At 38.6% G+C, this 16,275-nt stretch overlaps 1 protein-coding gene across 1 annotated transcript in view; it reads right to left on the bottom strand.

The window, feature by feature from the left end:
• The window catches only part of Ndfip2 (Nedd4 family interacting protein 2), a 41,984-nt gene that overhangs the window by 19,742 nt on the left and 5,967 nt on the right, over nucleotides 1–16,275 (bottom strand). The window lies entirely within an intron of this gene.

The following is a 16,275-nucleotide window of genomic DNA, read 5'->3' as shown; positions in this document are numbered from 1 at the left end:
GAAAATCAATGTAATTATTTATTATTCTCTTCACCAGCTAATTTTTAAAGAGTATTTAAAATTTAAAGATATTCAGGAAAAGGAAGAAAACATAACATTTTAAAAGATGGGCAAAAAAGATTTAACAATTTATAGTATAGGACAAAAAAAATCACAAGCAGAAACTAAGTTTATAAGCATCATCCTGCAAGCAAGCAAATGTACCTAGTTCTCAGCATCTTGCTTTAACATGCACTGAAATCTGGTTTCACATGTCTAATGTAAAAATATGTTGCGAGTAAAGCATTTCTTGTTGGTAAACAGAACACACTTGGATTTACAAGAACTTGGATTCTACAGAAGTGGGGTCCTAAGTGTCCCATCACCCAGGGCTTTCATCAAACAACTGAGCTGTCTGCTAACAAAAGCAGATTTTGTTTTCATCTTAAACTTGCTGCTCTTAGTTCACATTCTATTGTGGTAACGAGCACCACAACCACAACAGCTGTGTGGGGTAGCATTCGCCTCACAGGTCACAGAGGTCACCAAGGGGAGTCAGAGCGGGGACTCAGGCAGAGATCATCGCCTCACAGGTCACAGACCATCACCAAGGGAGGTCAGAGCAGGGACTCAGGCAGAGATCATGGACAGTGGCTGTGAGGCCGGGCCCCATAGCCTGCTCAGCCTGCTGGGCTCTCCCACACAGCCTTGCTTACGGGCCAATCTGATGGGGTATTTTTTCTACTGAAGTTCCCTCTTCTCAAATGACCATTGCTTGTGTGAAGTTGAAGAAATCACACACACGCACCCACATACACATTAACCAGCACATTGCTGCTGTGCCCACTCTCACGAATAAAAACAAGCTGTGAATGTTCTGCGGGTGGGGCTGATTGGACAAAAGGGTCTACTGTGTGGCACACTGCAGCTCCCAATGTCACTATCAATGAAGAGTGTTACAAAGACAGAGGAGCGAGGTGGGGTTTATTGTTTTATTTTTAATAAATTTTCAGAGAGGTAGATTCTTCTGGGGGAAATGCTGTAGGAGTAAGGGCAGATATGGAGAGATTGGGAAGTGAGTGGGATTGGAGTGCATGGTGTGAAATTCCCAAAAATAAAGAATTATATAAAAAATAAAGTAAATAAAAAGATTTGAAAAAAATAAAAATAACTCTACTAGAGATGACATTCTTACCACAGTGAAACAGGAGTCAAAGGAAAGAGAATTAAAAACAAAACAGACAACAAATACACAGACACACAGAGAGACAGACAGACAGACAGACAGACAGGCAAGCAAATACAGTATAGTTATATACTGTATCATGTAAATTGTTATATAAATATATCCTGATTTATATAACAGAATTCACCACTTAAACTGGGAAATTAAATCTGTATTAATTGCAGTGGATAAATCTCAGAAGCATACTCCCCTAGTTTCCTTTCCTTTCACTGTAATAAAATGTTCTGTAAACAGCTTAAGGGAAAAGGGGTCTGTTTGCACACACATTCACACAGATACACTTACATATATATAGTTAAAACAATAATAAATCTCTAAAGCTAAAAAGAAGTACATCTAGGTGCTGGAGAGACGGCTCAGCAGCACTGGCTGCTCCTCCAGAAGAGCCAGGTTTAACTGCCTGCACTCGCATGGTCACTCACAACTGTCCAGGGGATTCAGTGCCTTCTTCTGGCCTCCACAAGTACTGCACACACATGGTACACAGACACACATGAAGACAAAACACACATACCCATAAAATAGAAATAAAGATTAAAAGAATTAAGTAGCAAACTAATGTAACAACACAATTCATATGATCTGATCATAAAGGATCCACTGTACAGAGAAACATTTTGTCATCAATAAAGTAAAGAAAGCACACACAAATAGGAGGATCCCTTGAAGGAGAGGACAGACACAAAGTGAAGCCTGTACAGCCTGGAATCTGGGCAGGTGGGAGAAATGTTGATGACCTGAAACAACACTAGTTTCTTCCATGGTAGCAAGATGCCTTTTATATAATTCTGTATTTTTATGTTGGAAATGTTTCATGATTTTAAGATTTTTTTAAAACTGAGCCAACCAAACTGTCTTCCAAACATAACATTAAGAGAAATATTTTCCAGCATAAAAGCAGTCAAGGAGCATATAGCATTGTTCTTGCTTCCTTGCAAAGAAACTATGAAACACAGGCAAGCAAAGAAGCAATAAAAAAAAAAAACCCTAAAGAAACAAAAAGGTTACATCATTTTTTTTTTCAGTGTACATCCAAGGCTCAATCACCCATTCAAGGATGGCTTGGGCCAGTTAGCAACACAGCCAAACTGAGCTATGTACTAAAATCCTGTCTCAAAGAAACAAAAACAAAAACACTAAAAATAAAAGAGAGGATAACATACATTTCAAACTCATTTTTCCCATTTTAATATTATGCCCTATAAAACTGTGATGGTCTTGTTCAGTACCAAGGAGAAATTTTACAGATATAAGTTTTCTTATAACCCCAGGCTACTCAGAAAATTAAAACAAGAATTCTTATAAGGGTATTTCTCACAATGTACTATTAAAAGAAAATAAGAAAAAGCCATTAATCCAAAGCAGAATGAACAAGCTGTTCATTATAACAGAATGTAATCATTTTAAAAAGTTTTTTTAAAGAATATTTAACAACCCAAAGAAATCAAAATAGACTTGAGAAGTGAATGAATCATGTTATCCTAATTTTCTTTTTATGTTTATTTATTTACTTATTTATTTTGTGTGTGGGGAGAGGGTAGGTACAGGCATGCACCAGTCACGGCACATTATGTAGTGGGCAGAGGAGGCCTTGATGGAGCTGGTTTTCTCCTTCTACCTGTACGTGGGCTCCAGGAACTGAATGCATGTCTCCAGGCTTTTACCGTAGGTGTCACTACCTGCTGACCTACCTTACCAGGCCCAGTTAAATAATTTTAAATAAGACATAGGATTATTTAAAAATGACTATTCTCACCATTATTTCAATTGTAAAAAAGACAAAATGTTGTTTCAAAATGACTGCTAATAAAAATAGGCAGAATGGCTTCTGGAAAATTTTGGATTCTTTTTCATTTTCTTTTTTACTAGTCTGTGCTTTCCCAAGATATTTATAAGAAAGATAAAAAAAATTCTTTGTTTCTAATGTAAGACATAATGATATAATAAAGAGATTTCTGTGTTTAAAGGAATTTCTGTAAGTTGGTTGGTTAAGCCTGGGGTTATAAGAAAACTTATATCTGTAAAATTTCTCCTTGGTACTGAACAAGACCATCACAGACTCCACATAATATTTAAAACCTTTTATAACCATCATCAGGAGAAAGGTGAGGTCACAGATCCATATATGAGGCAACTGTCCCAGTCAGTCACCTTACAGCACTTAAATGCTGTACTGTCAGCATGAATCCATTTCCTTGTGGTGACTTGCTAATGAAATTAAGTTAAAGGTCAAAGGGCTTCAGAAGGGCTTTTTGTTGCTTTGCCACCTGTAATAACAACACTCTTCCCTCATGGTGCCCTCTTCCCACACACAACATAAACCACATACATTCAGCGATAATCTGAAGAGGCATTCTGAAATCAAAATCCTGTTAAATCCTGCCTCAGGAAAAAAAAAATAAACCAAAAAAAAAAAAAAAACCTCTGCTTTTAGTTTGGAATGAATACTACCTATTCCTTAGACACCTGCTAACACACACTGTACACAGCCCTGTGAGAGGTTCTCACTAAGCAGCTTTCTCCCTCTGCTGTCCAACCTACAAGTACAAATAGCCCTTCAATCAATAAATACTAAATTCAAGAACTTAAAACTATTACTTTATTTAAATGCTGTTTGGTAAGAAAGTGCCAAAATGATGGGGTCCATGTCACAAAGACATGATCTGAGTAACATATACATATATAGTAAGTATACAATTTATAACTCAGAGAATAAAATACGAATCTGTAAATCCAATCTGATATAACTGATTTGAACCATGGGAAAGCTCCCCCTTTTAGAATCAAAGCTAGTAAGTTCTTATTGAAAGATGAACTGGGAAACTAACTTGACAACCACTGCGGTTACTATTTCAATCTACAATAGTTAAAGAGCCGTAAAGTCAGCAGATCATTTTTAAAGCCAGGGCATTTGTGCTACAGAAGTCCTGACCTGACCTTTCCCAAAGACTACAAGGTCAGAATGTTGATGTTGTCTACTCTGCCTCCAGAAACCCTGTGCGATGCTCCCTCCTCTACTCCACTCTCAGCCTTTCCAAAACCACCTATGAGGAATCTCTAAGATAACAGTGTTATTCCTCCTTCTGGGTTTTGTATAAGAACAAATTACTTGGGAGACTACAACTGCCTCTCTTCCAGTTTATACAGTGCACACAGCCTGCCAGACCCTTTGGAGGAAGGGTGGGAAGACAAGGCAGACAAAGAGAAATGAGAAATAGAGTCCCTCACTCTCTTGCTTTTGATTCAAGTCTCACTGAATCAAAAATTTCAATACAAAGCCAAACCCCTACAAGACACTCTTGTTACATTCTGTTGTTGTTGTTGCTGTTTTGAGAAACATTTTAAACAAGAGCATTAAAACAGCTAATTAACAATGCTAAGGTAAAACCCTTATGACTTTTGACTTTTAATCTTATCTTTATCCTTTATAATCCACAAGCGTGGCTACACCCTGTATAAACCATGCCTCAATCTAAGAAAGGAAATTCTTTAGATAAAATAAACCTTTGTACCTTGTTTTAAAATTTATTTTTTAAACTTTAATCTTTAACCTTAGCTACAGATTTTATCTCTAGGACAAAGTAACTTGAAAAGGCACAAAAGTCTCTTACACAGCTACTATTAGGACATTTTACTGCCTTTTCTGTAAGCTGAACTCTTTTTTTCCTCCTTCATTTTAGTTTATGTGCACTGATGTTTTGCCTGCATGCATGTCTGTGTGAGGGAGTCAGATCCCCTGGAGCTGGAGCCACAGACAGCCATAAGCTCGCATGTGGCTGCTGGGAACTGAACCCAGGGTCTCTGGAAGAACCACTGAACCATCTTCCCAGCTGCTACTGCCGTTTTATGTCCTCCACATTGGGTGTGCTCTTCCCTGATTAATAAACTCCACTTTTGTTCTCTTCACCCAAATACCAGACAAATGTAGTGAATCCTGCCTCCTAGTGGAATTTTTCTCTTCAAATTCTGTCTCTGACTCAGTGCTGTCTACCTATATCACTCACATAGATTGTATTTACATCACACTAACAAATGACAGCAAACAAAACCTGCCCATTTAAAATTACTCTTTTTCTGCTTTTTGAACTGACTCACACTTCATTCCTTCACAGTCATCCTGAAAAAAATAAAATAAAATAAAAGATGTCTTATTTCATTCTCTGCCATTCTGATTTCTATTTCTGCCCCAATCCATTACCATATAGCTTTTACTCAAACATTTCTTACTAAAAATAATGACCGTCTAATTGTTAAATTTGAATTTTATTTCCTGATGCGGGAGAATTGTCTGTATTCTGTCAATCATATTTTAATAAAACACTGATTGGCCAGGCAGGCAGTATAGGCGGGAAAGCCAGACAGGAAGTAGGGGTGGAGCAAAGAGACTGGGAGTATTCTGGGAAGCAGGAAGCTCCCTCCGCAGTTCTGCCCAGACCACCAGAGAGGAAAGATGTAACCTGCCTAGCTGGAAAAGGTACTGAGCCATGTGACTAACGTAGATAAGGATAATGGGGTAACATAAGTTATAAGAGCTAATAAGTAGCCTGACCTAATGGGCCAATCAGCTTTATAACTTATAGAGATCTCTGTGTGATTGATTTTCTCTGGGACTTGCCGGCTGTGGGGTATCAGGCAGGGACAAAAACCCCAACAAGCCGGCCCCTCATGTTACAATTTCCAGTCCTCAGCCTCACAAAGATCTTTAATACTTGCAACATACCAAACTGTATTGGTTAGATTTTAGCTTCCAATAATTGCCCTCTCGTTTTCCTTGCTGACCATTCAATCCTGTTCTTTTTGAGAGATCCATGTTTTCCTTTAAAATGAGAATGGCCCCCTTAGGCTCATAGATTTGAATATCTGATTCTCAGCTGGAAGAACTGTTTGGGAAGAATTAGAAGGTGTGGCCTTGTTGGTGGAGATGGGTCACTGAGGACAGGTTTAAGGTTTCAAAAGATTGCTCAACCTTTTTCTATGCGCTTTCTACTTCCTGTTTGTGGATGGCAGAGCTCAGCTGCTGCTTCAGTGTCAAGCCTGTTATCACCATCATCCTCACATGGCACCACTGTAGTGATAGATTCCAATCTTTCTGGACACACGAGCCCCAAATAGCCCTTCCTTCTATAAGTAGCCTTGGTCATGGTGTTTTATCACAGCAATAGAAAAGTAACTAAAACAAAAACTCTTAACTAAAGCTGAATCCTGAGCAACAGATATGGTTGTTTAGTTTTCCTACCAAGACTTAGGCTTAGGAATATATATTACAATACTGGGCACAGTGAATAGATTCAATACCATTAACACCCAGAACCTGGAGGTTCTGACTGAGGAGTTCTAGCAAAAGGCTGTGACAGGGTGCTACTGGTGCTGCAACAAGGAGAATAAAGAAGGCCTGTATTTGATCACAGGTAACACAGTGAACCAAGACTACCAGGGACCAGGCCGAGATGCCTATTTTCTTCAGACAAAGTTTTATTCTTCCCTTTACAAACAGCAAGAGGCTAAGAACAGAATCCTCAAGCAAAACTAAGTATGGTGACATCTGTTACTAAGGCATACTGTTGCTGGTGATTCATTCAGGAAGCAGCAAGTGCCAAGATACCACTATAGATACTATTAAAGGGATTGATCCATCAAAGTGTTATATACAAAACCAAAGATTCTCAAAAGTTGGCCAGGTTTAAACACACAAACTGATTAACTCTAGATTACCAGAAGACAAACACCCACGTAAACATATGCTATGAATCTTCTCTCTCTCCACCCTCCAAGACAGGAATAATGTATCTCTAAACTTATTTTCCATATTGTAGTAGGTCTTAATAAGTTTTCAGATTTTGACTCACAGCAAATGTCAACTTAAATTGCAGCAACTTTCCACACAACTTTCCTGCTCCTCATATATGAAGTCTCCTTCCCCATTATCTTCATCACACAAATTATCACACTTGTTAAATCTGATGAACCCGCCACGATACACATAATTGTCATTCCAAGTTTAGTCTTGCTGTTAATTTTGAGGCTTATGAACAAGGTCTTAGGACCTCTACCCATTCTCAAAGTAATGAAACATGCAACATCCTTTATGCTATTTTGAAATATACATTATTAACAATAGTTATATAGCTAAACAATAAAACAGCAGAACTTATTCTTAGCTAACTGTGTGTCAGCTGGCCAGCTTTCCAGCTCACTCTCCAAACCATTATCACACTTCAGAAAGCTACTGTCTCAGCTTCCTAAACAGCAGACATTAGCTTTAGAAGACCCCAGTTAAAAGGTGCCTCTAAGAAACGACTTGTTCTGAAGCCACAGAACAAGTAAAGAACACAAACTCAACTTATAGGAGAACAGGGGAACATTGAAGTTAAAAAAAAAAGACATTTAAGACATTCAACATACATTAAAGAAAAACAAAACTAAGAAGAAAGTTTAATACATGGGGGTGAAAATGTCAAAAACCTGTTACTGGCTCTTGTTTCAACATGGTAGTAGGCACCTACATACAGGCCAACCCTCCCACTGCAAAATGCAGTGCTGCTCATTGTTAACTATAAAGTCAGGACAAACAATTAACAACAAACCTCTAGACATTCTTAATACTAAAGAAAATGTTCTGGAATATACAGGAACACACAGAGAGGGAGAGAGGGAAGGAGAGAGGGAGGGAGGGAGAAAGGGAGGAAAAGAGGGAGGGAGGGAAACAGGGAGAGAGGAAGGACTATATAAGCACTCCCTACTCAGTGTGTTTAGTGTTACTTGCCTACAAGTGCTAGTTCCAGGACAGACTCCAAACCTACAGAGAAACCCTGTCTCAAAAAAACAAAATACAAACAAACAAACAAAAAAACCAAACATCCTTAGAATTATTTGTGACCTTCCCTCCGTGTCCTTCTGTATTGTTTTGGTATAATTTTAATACTACAATTATATTTACAAGTAATGAAATTTGCCCTCCAAGTTTTGTGTATAATCTTGAACAGAAGTTCCTATAGACAGACTTCTATTATATGGGATGGCTGAAGAAAACGATTAATTAAGTACTCCCTACTTACAAAAGACCTTGATAGAACTAGTCTCCTTTTCATGGTGTCTTACTTAGTTTTTTTATGGCTGTGAAATGGCACCATGACCATGGCAACTCTAGTAAAAAAAAAAAAAAACAAACAAAAAAACAAAAAAACGGTTAACTGGGATGGCTCTCTTGCGGTATCAGAGGTTCAGTCCATTGCTACCAGGATGGCATCGTGCAGCCAGATGTGGTGATGGAGCTCAAAGTGCTGCATCTTGCAGGCAACAGGAAATCAACTGTCACACTGAGGGAAGACTGAACAAAAGAGACCTTAAAGCCTGCCCCACAGTGGCACACTTCCTGCAACAAGGCCACAGCTCCTAATAGTGCCACCCCCTTTAGAAACCATTTTCTTTCAAACCACCACACCCCATTCCCTGGCCCCCAAGAGCATATATCCATATCATAGTTCAAAAAATGCATTCAGTTCAACTTCAAAGGTCCTTTTTGTTTAAAAAGAAAAAGGGAGGTGATGTGGGAGTCCCCTCTGTGTGTTGCTTGTATTGGCTAATGAATAAAGAAACTGCTTTGGCCTGATAGGGCAGGTCTTGGGTAGGTGAAAAAAACAGAACTAAATTCTGGGAAGAAGAAAGCAGAGTCAAAGAGACGACATGGATTCCACTGAAGACAGACGCTGGGAATTTTATCCAGTAAGCCACTGCCATGTGATAATACACAGATTAATAGAAATGGGTTAAATTAAGATGTAAGAGCTAACTAATAAAAAGTTAGAGCTTAGGGGGCCAAGCAGTGTTTTAATGAATACAGTTTCTGTGTGATTATTTCGGGGATAAGCTAGCCAGGGCGGCCAGGATGAACAAGCAGGTTCTCCCTCCTACACCTTAGTGTATAACACTCTCAAACAGTCCAAAGTGTCTCCAGAGTTGCATGGCAATTTCTTAACTGTAATCATCCATAAAAATCAAAATGCAGATCACATACTTCCAACATATAATGGCACAGAATATATATTACCATTTCAAAAGGGAGTAAAGGTAGCATAGTGAGGAAATACTGGACCAAAGCAAGACTGGAAACCAGCCAGGCAACTCCAGACTCTTCATCTTCATTGTCTGATGTCGATACACTCTTCAGATATCCAACTCTGTTCAACTTTGTTGGCTACAACATATTTCTCTCTCTTAGGCTAGTTCCACTCCCTGTTAACTCTCCTTGGCAGGTATCTCATGTCTCTGGCATCTCTAACATCTTGGGTTCTCCATGGCAATCCAGGCCTCAATTTCAGAGCTTCTCACAATGGTCTTTCTACTAGGCCTCCATTCAGGGACACCCCTGACACATGCCTGGCCTCAATGGCTTTTAGGTGTGAAGACAAATTCCACAACAGTTTTCTTCTATCCTTAATTCTAAAGTCAGAACCACATGGCTGAAGCTGCCATGTTTTGTGGCTTGCTGAGGCTACAACATTGCCCCTCATTCAAATACATCTGTATCAACTTTGTGTCTTTCATTGCCTAAGCTTGGCTGTCCTGAAACTTGCTCTGCAGACCAGGCTGGCCTCAGACTCGGCGATCTACCAGCCTGTCTTCCCAGTGCTGGGATTAAAAGTGTGCCCAACACACCAAGCTCTAGGTTTTCTTTGGAAACTGAGCTGGATGGGATCTTGCCCTGAGGTCCCCCCTCCCTTACTCCCTTTATTCTATTTCTTCATCATTTATCTCCTTGAATATAGGATTTAGCTCCATTCCATTTCCTGGTGCTATTTTTCTCCTCAAAAATTCATTTTCTGGAATTAACCCTGCTCAGGTTCATTAGAGTTATCACTAATATTCACATGACAGTCTATACTTGGCTGTTTTGAAATTTCTTCTGCCAATGGTATTCATCCAAAACTCTTCACTTCAGCCTCAGGTAAAGTCTTCAGATAAGGGCAAAAAGCAATGACTTCCTTCACCAAAATATCACAAGACTGATCTCTAGGCGACATACTAAAATATTTCTACTCTGAAACCTCTTGAGTGAGCCCCCATAGTTCCAGTAACTCTTAATGCCACTGCCTTCCATGCTCCTGCTAGTTTCATCCATAAAGCAGTGTTTAAAACATTCCACTGCTTTCCAAACCCAAAGTACCAAAGTCCAAATTCCTCCAAACAAACACATGGTCAGGCCTGCCACAATACCCCAGTCCCTGGCACCAACTTCGGTCTTAGCTAGGGTTTTTACTGCTGGGAGAAGTCACCATGACCATGGCAACTCTTATAAAGAAAATAATTGGGGTGGCTCATTTACAGAATCAGAGGTCCAGTCCATTATCATCATGACGAGATGCATGGTACCATGCAGGAGGATGGGTTGGAGCTGAGAGTGCTACATCTTGCTGAGCAGGCAACAGAAAGTCAACTAACTGAATGAAGCTTGAGCAAAAAAGACCTCACAGCCTGCCCCACAGTGACACACTTCCTCCAACAAGGCCACACCTCCTAATAGTGTCACTCCCTTTGGCGGCCATTTTCTTTCAAACTACCACACATGGTTACTATTTGACAAATGTAAGTTGCTAAACAGAAGAGGCATTGTGTAAAACTATCAGAATTAAATAGCAGTGTTATCCACAGTACCTATCCTAATGACACACAGGAAATATGTTAGTATTTTATAGTTGGACAGCATACTTTTCCAGTACAGAATTCTGTAACATGATGTATCACTCTATAATACACGCTTTTATCCACATTGACACTTCAAACACTCAAAAAAGACATCCAGCTATTTATTTTCATTTTCTCTCCTGTATATTTGCCATCTCTGGTTTCCTGAGATAGTGTCAAGCTATGTAACCCAGACAAGTTTCAACACATAATCTTCCTGCCTTAGTTTCCCAAGTATGAGATAACAGGTGCACATCATCATATCTAACTCATTTACCTCTTCCAGAAGTCATTTATGTTATCCCTATAATAAAGAGACCCACAACAATTTAATATATTTTATAAGCAAGACAGATCTAGTTCCTACTTTCTATAGTCTAGTGAGCAAATATATACTGCAAAATAAGAGCTACAATAAGCAAAAGTGCAGTGTTAAAAAGACATACGTAACTTGGAAATAAAAAGTGGAAAAGGGCAACGAGGAGGCAGGGAGTAAGAGGACACTCCTCCAGAGAAATTATCATCTAATGCAGACATAAATAGAGATTAGGAATTAGTCCTGAGAGGGAAGGAAGACAGAGAAGGGGGAGAATATTGTGTTTAAACACCAGAAGTCAGAGATTAACATGGTGATTGCAAAAGAGAGAGAACAAGAGAATTAAGAGTATAATACAAGGCTGAAAAGTATACCAATGCAAATTACACAGAAATAAACTAATCATTTTGCTAAGATTACAGAAAAATTCACTGAAGTCTCAAGTTTTATCTCAAGACCCTGTCTCTTGAAAAAAAAAAATACACAAAATGTCATTTGACTTCAATAAAAGCCCTCCTGGCTTTTTATTTATTTTTGTTGTAAAAACAACAAATTGGTATGGGACAACTGTCTATATCCTGTCAATTATGTTTTAAATAAACGCTGATTGGCCAGTAGCCAGGCAGGAGGTATAGGCGGGACAACCAGACAGGAAGTAGAGGCAGGTCAATGAGAACAGGAGAATTCTAGGAAGGAGAAAGTCCATTCCTCCCCAGTCCTGTCCAGATAACAAAAAAAGGAAGATGTGACCTGCCCTGCTGAAAAAGATACCGAGCCATGTGGCTAACATATACTAGAATAATGGGCTAATATAAGTTTTAAGAGTTAATAAGAAGCCTGAGCTAATGGGCCAATCAGTTTGTAACTAACGTAGACTCTCCGTGTGATTTTCTTTGGGGCTAAACGGCTGTGGGAGGACAGAAACCAGGCAGGCCAGAAAACTCAGACAACAACAAATGACCTTCAAAATGTGCCATTGGAATATTCATTGGTATTCCAATATCCAACAGACTACATGTCTTGATACCCCCAAAATTACTGAAGAGATTAACATCATCATACTAAAAGATATTTACATAATAAATTTGAGTTAGTTCCTATTCTCAAATCTGCTGTCCAAGTAGCATGATTTCTCTACATAATGTTAGGAATAACTCTGCAGAGACATTACAGATGAATGAAAACACAGCACATTCCTCAACTTAAAATTATTATGTTGTTCATGTTCAAACAAATCTTAAAGGTAAGTCAAAACAGTAAAATAATCTGATAGTAAATCTTAAACTACTGCAACATTTCCCAACTTGCACTTGGCATGTCTTTAACAAGAATTTTTACCCACACCTTAATTCCAGCTAAGTGATCAAACTTCTTAAAGAAACCATAACAACATAGCCAGAAAACACAGACATAATGATGACTTAAAATCACATGGTAGGTAGGGCTAGTCTTAATTAGAATCATGAAAGTAAATTCACATTAATAAATGACAGCAGTAAGTATTCCATAGTTATTTGAATGCATGTCAAAACTATCTATATAGAATACCAACAAAATTCCAAAATAATGTTATCAAGTATACATGCAACCAGACAATATTTTAGAATGAAAGAACCTAACTGCTAAACAATTACTATAAAACAGTAAGGACAAGCTAGAGAGACAGCTTGCATCTCTTGTTGAAGATACACGTCCAGTTATGAGCACTCATATCCTACAGCTCACAACTGCCTGTAACTCTAGCCTCCACCAACATCACATTATTAACTCACACACAGACACACACATACACATAATTAAAACAGTGTTTAATATAATCTGTAGTCACTGTCTTAAAATTCTTTTTCTTTATTTCTTTTTCTTTTCTTTTTCTGGTTTCTCAAGACAGGGTTTCTCTGTGTGACTCTAGTTGTCCTGGAAGTAGCTTTGTAGACTAAGCTGGCCTTGGATTTACAGAGATCCGCCTGCCTCTGCCTCCTGAGTCTGGGATCAAAGGTGTGGGCTCCCACAGTCAGCCTAATTGAATCTGATTTTTTTTTATGTGTTGTCCAGTCAAGACTGCCATTGAGCATGTGCTAGGGACTTGCAATCTTCAGTTCACAGTTTACCTCCCCTGCAAGAGTTTAATCAACTTCACCCTCTGACTCATTACTCCCATAGTCTCCCAGCTTCATATAGAGCTACAAAGTCATAGCCATAACTATAGGAAGGCATCTTTGAACTTTAAGCCAGCAAATCAGAAGAGTCTCTTCCTGTTGCTGATTCATATACTGGTATGTCCTACTGTGGTTCTACACCTGAAGACTTTGAGGTCTGTCTGCAATGAACTCAAGCAACAGACTACAAACTGGTGAACTAACCTTTTCACTTCAGGCCAGAGTCTCAGTTTCATTTGACTCTGTGTCTTGCTACTTAGCTGAACCTGACTGCTTTCATGAAATAAAAATTGGAAACTAGAGTTATCAATGGAGTTCTGTTTTCCTATCAAATTCAGATACAAATTATTCTGAGTTTTGGCCCACTCCCAATCCCCACCTCACAGAAGCCTTTTGGCTTTCTTTCTGTCTTAAACCAACAAACTCATGTGGGCCATTACCATACCTGCAATGCTCACCCACAAGAACTAGATCTTTTCTCAGTCAGGTTTCAGCCTGATTACTGCACCTTCATAGTGGACAGGATCCTAAATATTTTAGTACTTATTTACTTTGAATGTCCAATTCAAAGATGAACAACATCAACCTCAATATATTCCCTCAAAATAGGTGCATCCTCTGCCCCATTAAAAGATGGAAGCTGAGTCAGTATGGTGGCTCATGCCTATAATCCTAGCACTTCAGGAGCTGAGACAGGATAATTGTTAGAAATTCAGGGCCCAGCCTGAGCTATGGTGTGCAGCTGTCTCAAAACAAGTGTGAGAGTAAGGCAGGAAGACTGGTTCCCTCTCCTTCTGAATCTGGGCTGGTCTTACAATTGCTCTGACTAAAAGAAATGAAAGAGAAATTGAGTTCTAAACTTTTAAGTCTAGACCTCAAGAAAAATGGCAGCTTCTCCCTCCTCCTATGCTGTGAGAATCCAAGGCCATATTGAGAAGGCACATGAAGAAGACATAAGAAAACACACAGAGAATTGGGGGTGTTCCTGTCAATATATTTCATATTTTCTCTTAAAAGATTTTTACTATTTTTAACTATGTATACATCTGTGTGTATGTGTACATGTGTGCAGGTGCATTTGAAGGCAAAAACCACCCAACGGGGTGCTGGGAACTGAACTCAGGTGCTCTGCGATAATTCATACCCTTAAGCCAAGCCACCTTTCCAGCTTCCAGGATAAACTTATAGATTATCTGTATTATAGTATTCTTACAATCTAAATTATTATATAAATGCTACTGGGTACATACTACACTAGTACTAGAATATGTACAGCTAGCTCAAATATACCTAATAAGGGTCTGAATTTGATTCAGCATTGCTCATGAATGCTGAAGTAATTAGTCAATGTATATAGATATTTTAATGAGGTACATTCAAGTCAATGCACAGTTTCAATTGTTATAATAGTCACTGAAATAGCAAAGGGAACTTTAAGGTACACTGGAAAACAATTTGCCCTTGCAATCAAAGGAACGTAATGTTGATCCTAGAACATGTCAGAGTGCTGACGTGCACCTTGGTAAACTACTCGATACACAAAAATTTGATTGTAAATTCTCTCACGTACAAATTTTCAAAATTTTACACATCTATTTGAAAGATTAACTAAAAAGCAGTCTTTCACAGAACCTCTGAAGTACCTCTGGGGAAAGCACTAGACTCCACAAAAAGGCACACAAGCATGTAAATCCAGACAACAGTTTTTCTAATATTGTGATTCTCAACTTTTACTTTGCCTTGGTGCAAATGGCAGATCCAAAACTCTTCTAATTATAGATTTAAAGGGATTCCTACATTTAAGAATAAGATTGTGCTGGGTGGTGGTGAAGCACGCCTTTAATCCCAGCACTTGGGAGGCAGAGGCAGGTGGATCTCTGTGAGTTTGAGGTCAGCCTGGTCTACAAGAGCTAGTTCCAGGACAGGCACCAAAGCTACAGAGAAACCTTGTCTCAAAAAAGAGCAAAAATAAGCAAATAAATAAAAGAATAAGATTGCATGAGGCAAATAAACCAAACTAGGACTTCACATAAAGTAAAAAGAACTGTAAGTGGGAGAGAATATACTATGGCTGAAGAATTAACAAGAAATAAGCCCTGCTAGACATCACAATCAGTACCTAAAAGCAAAGGAGGGAAGGTTGCTGAGATCTGGCTCTGTACAGGTATGCAAAGCCCAGTCAAGGAACCTGTATGCTAAGAATCACACACTGCAAACATTCAAAAGTCATCAGAGCAGAAACAAGTTTAAAGACTGAAAAGGCCCAAACATTAAAAATGAAATTAAATCTACCTATGAGGGAAATAAAAAAAAATAGACGATTTCAGGAAAAAAAGACATAAGTACATTCACAAAAAGACTGATACAAGAATATTCTTCGGTTTCACTTATAATAGCCAAAAGTTAAAAACAATACAAATGTCTCCCAACAAAGCAACAGATGAGAGAGGTATATTCATACAACTTGCATCACGTAAAACTAGTCAATAACAAAAAGAGATGATCCATCGACATTTTAACATGGATCCATCTCAAAACCTTCACACTGAGTGAAATAAGCTTTATATTCTATCAGCTAACCATTCTAAAATAAGAAAGTCTATCTATTTGATGTGGAAAAACAATCACCTGGGGGATAGGAACTGACTGGCAAAGGTTGTAGGAAACTTTCTGGAATGATGGTAATATTCTATATCAGGGCAGTGAGTTTTATTTGTAACAACAATGGTAGAGACTGGGTATTTGTGCTTCTCAGAGTTGCAGAATGAGACCTTGTCTCAAATTTTAAAAATTAAAACTTAAAAAGAGAGGGCCAGGTGGTGGTGGTACATGCAATTAATCCCAGAATTGCAGAGGCGGAGGCAGGAGGATATCTCTGTGAGTTCAGCTGTAATACA

The sequence above is a fragment of the Myodes glareolus genome, chromosome 12 (assembly GCF_982192425.1).
Source record: "Myodes glareolus chromosome 12, mMyoGla1.1, whole genome shotgun sequence".
Lineage (NCBI taxonomy): Eukaryota > Metazoa > Chordata > Mammalia > Rodentia > Cricetidae > Myodes > Myodes glareolus.
The sequence above is the reverse complement of the archived record's forward strand: the minus strand, read 5'-3'. Positions and strand labels throughout refer to the sequence as shown.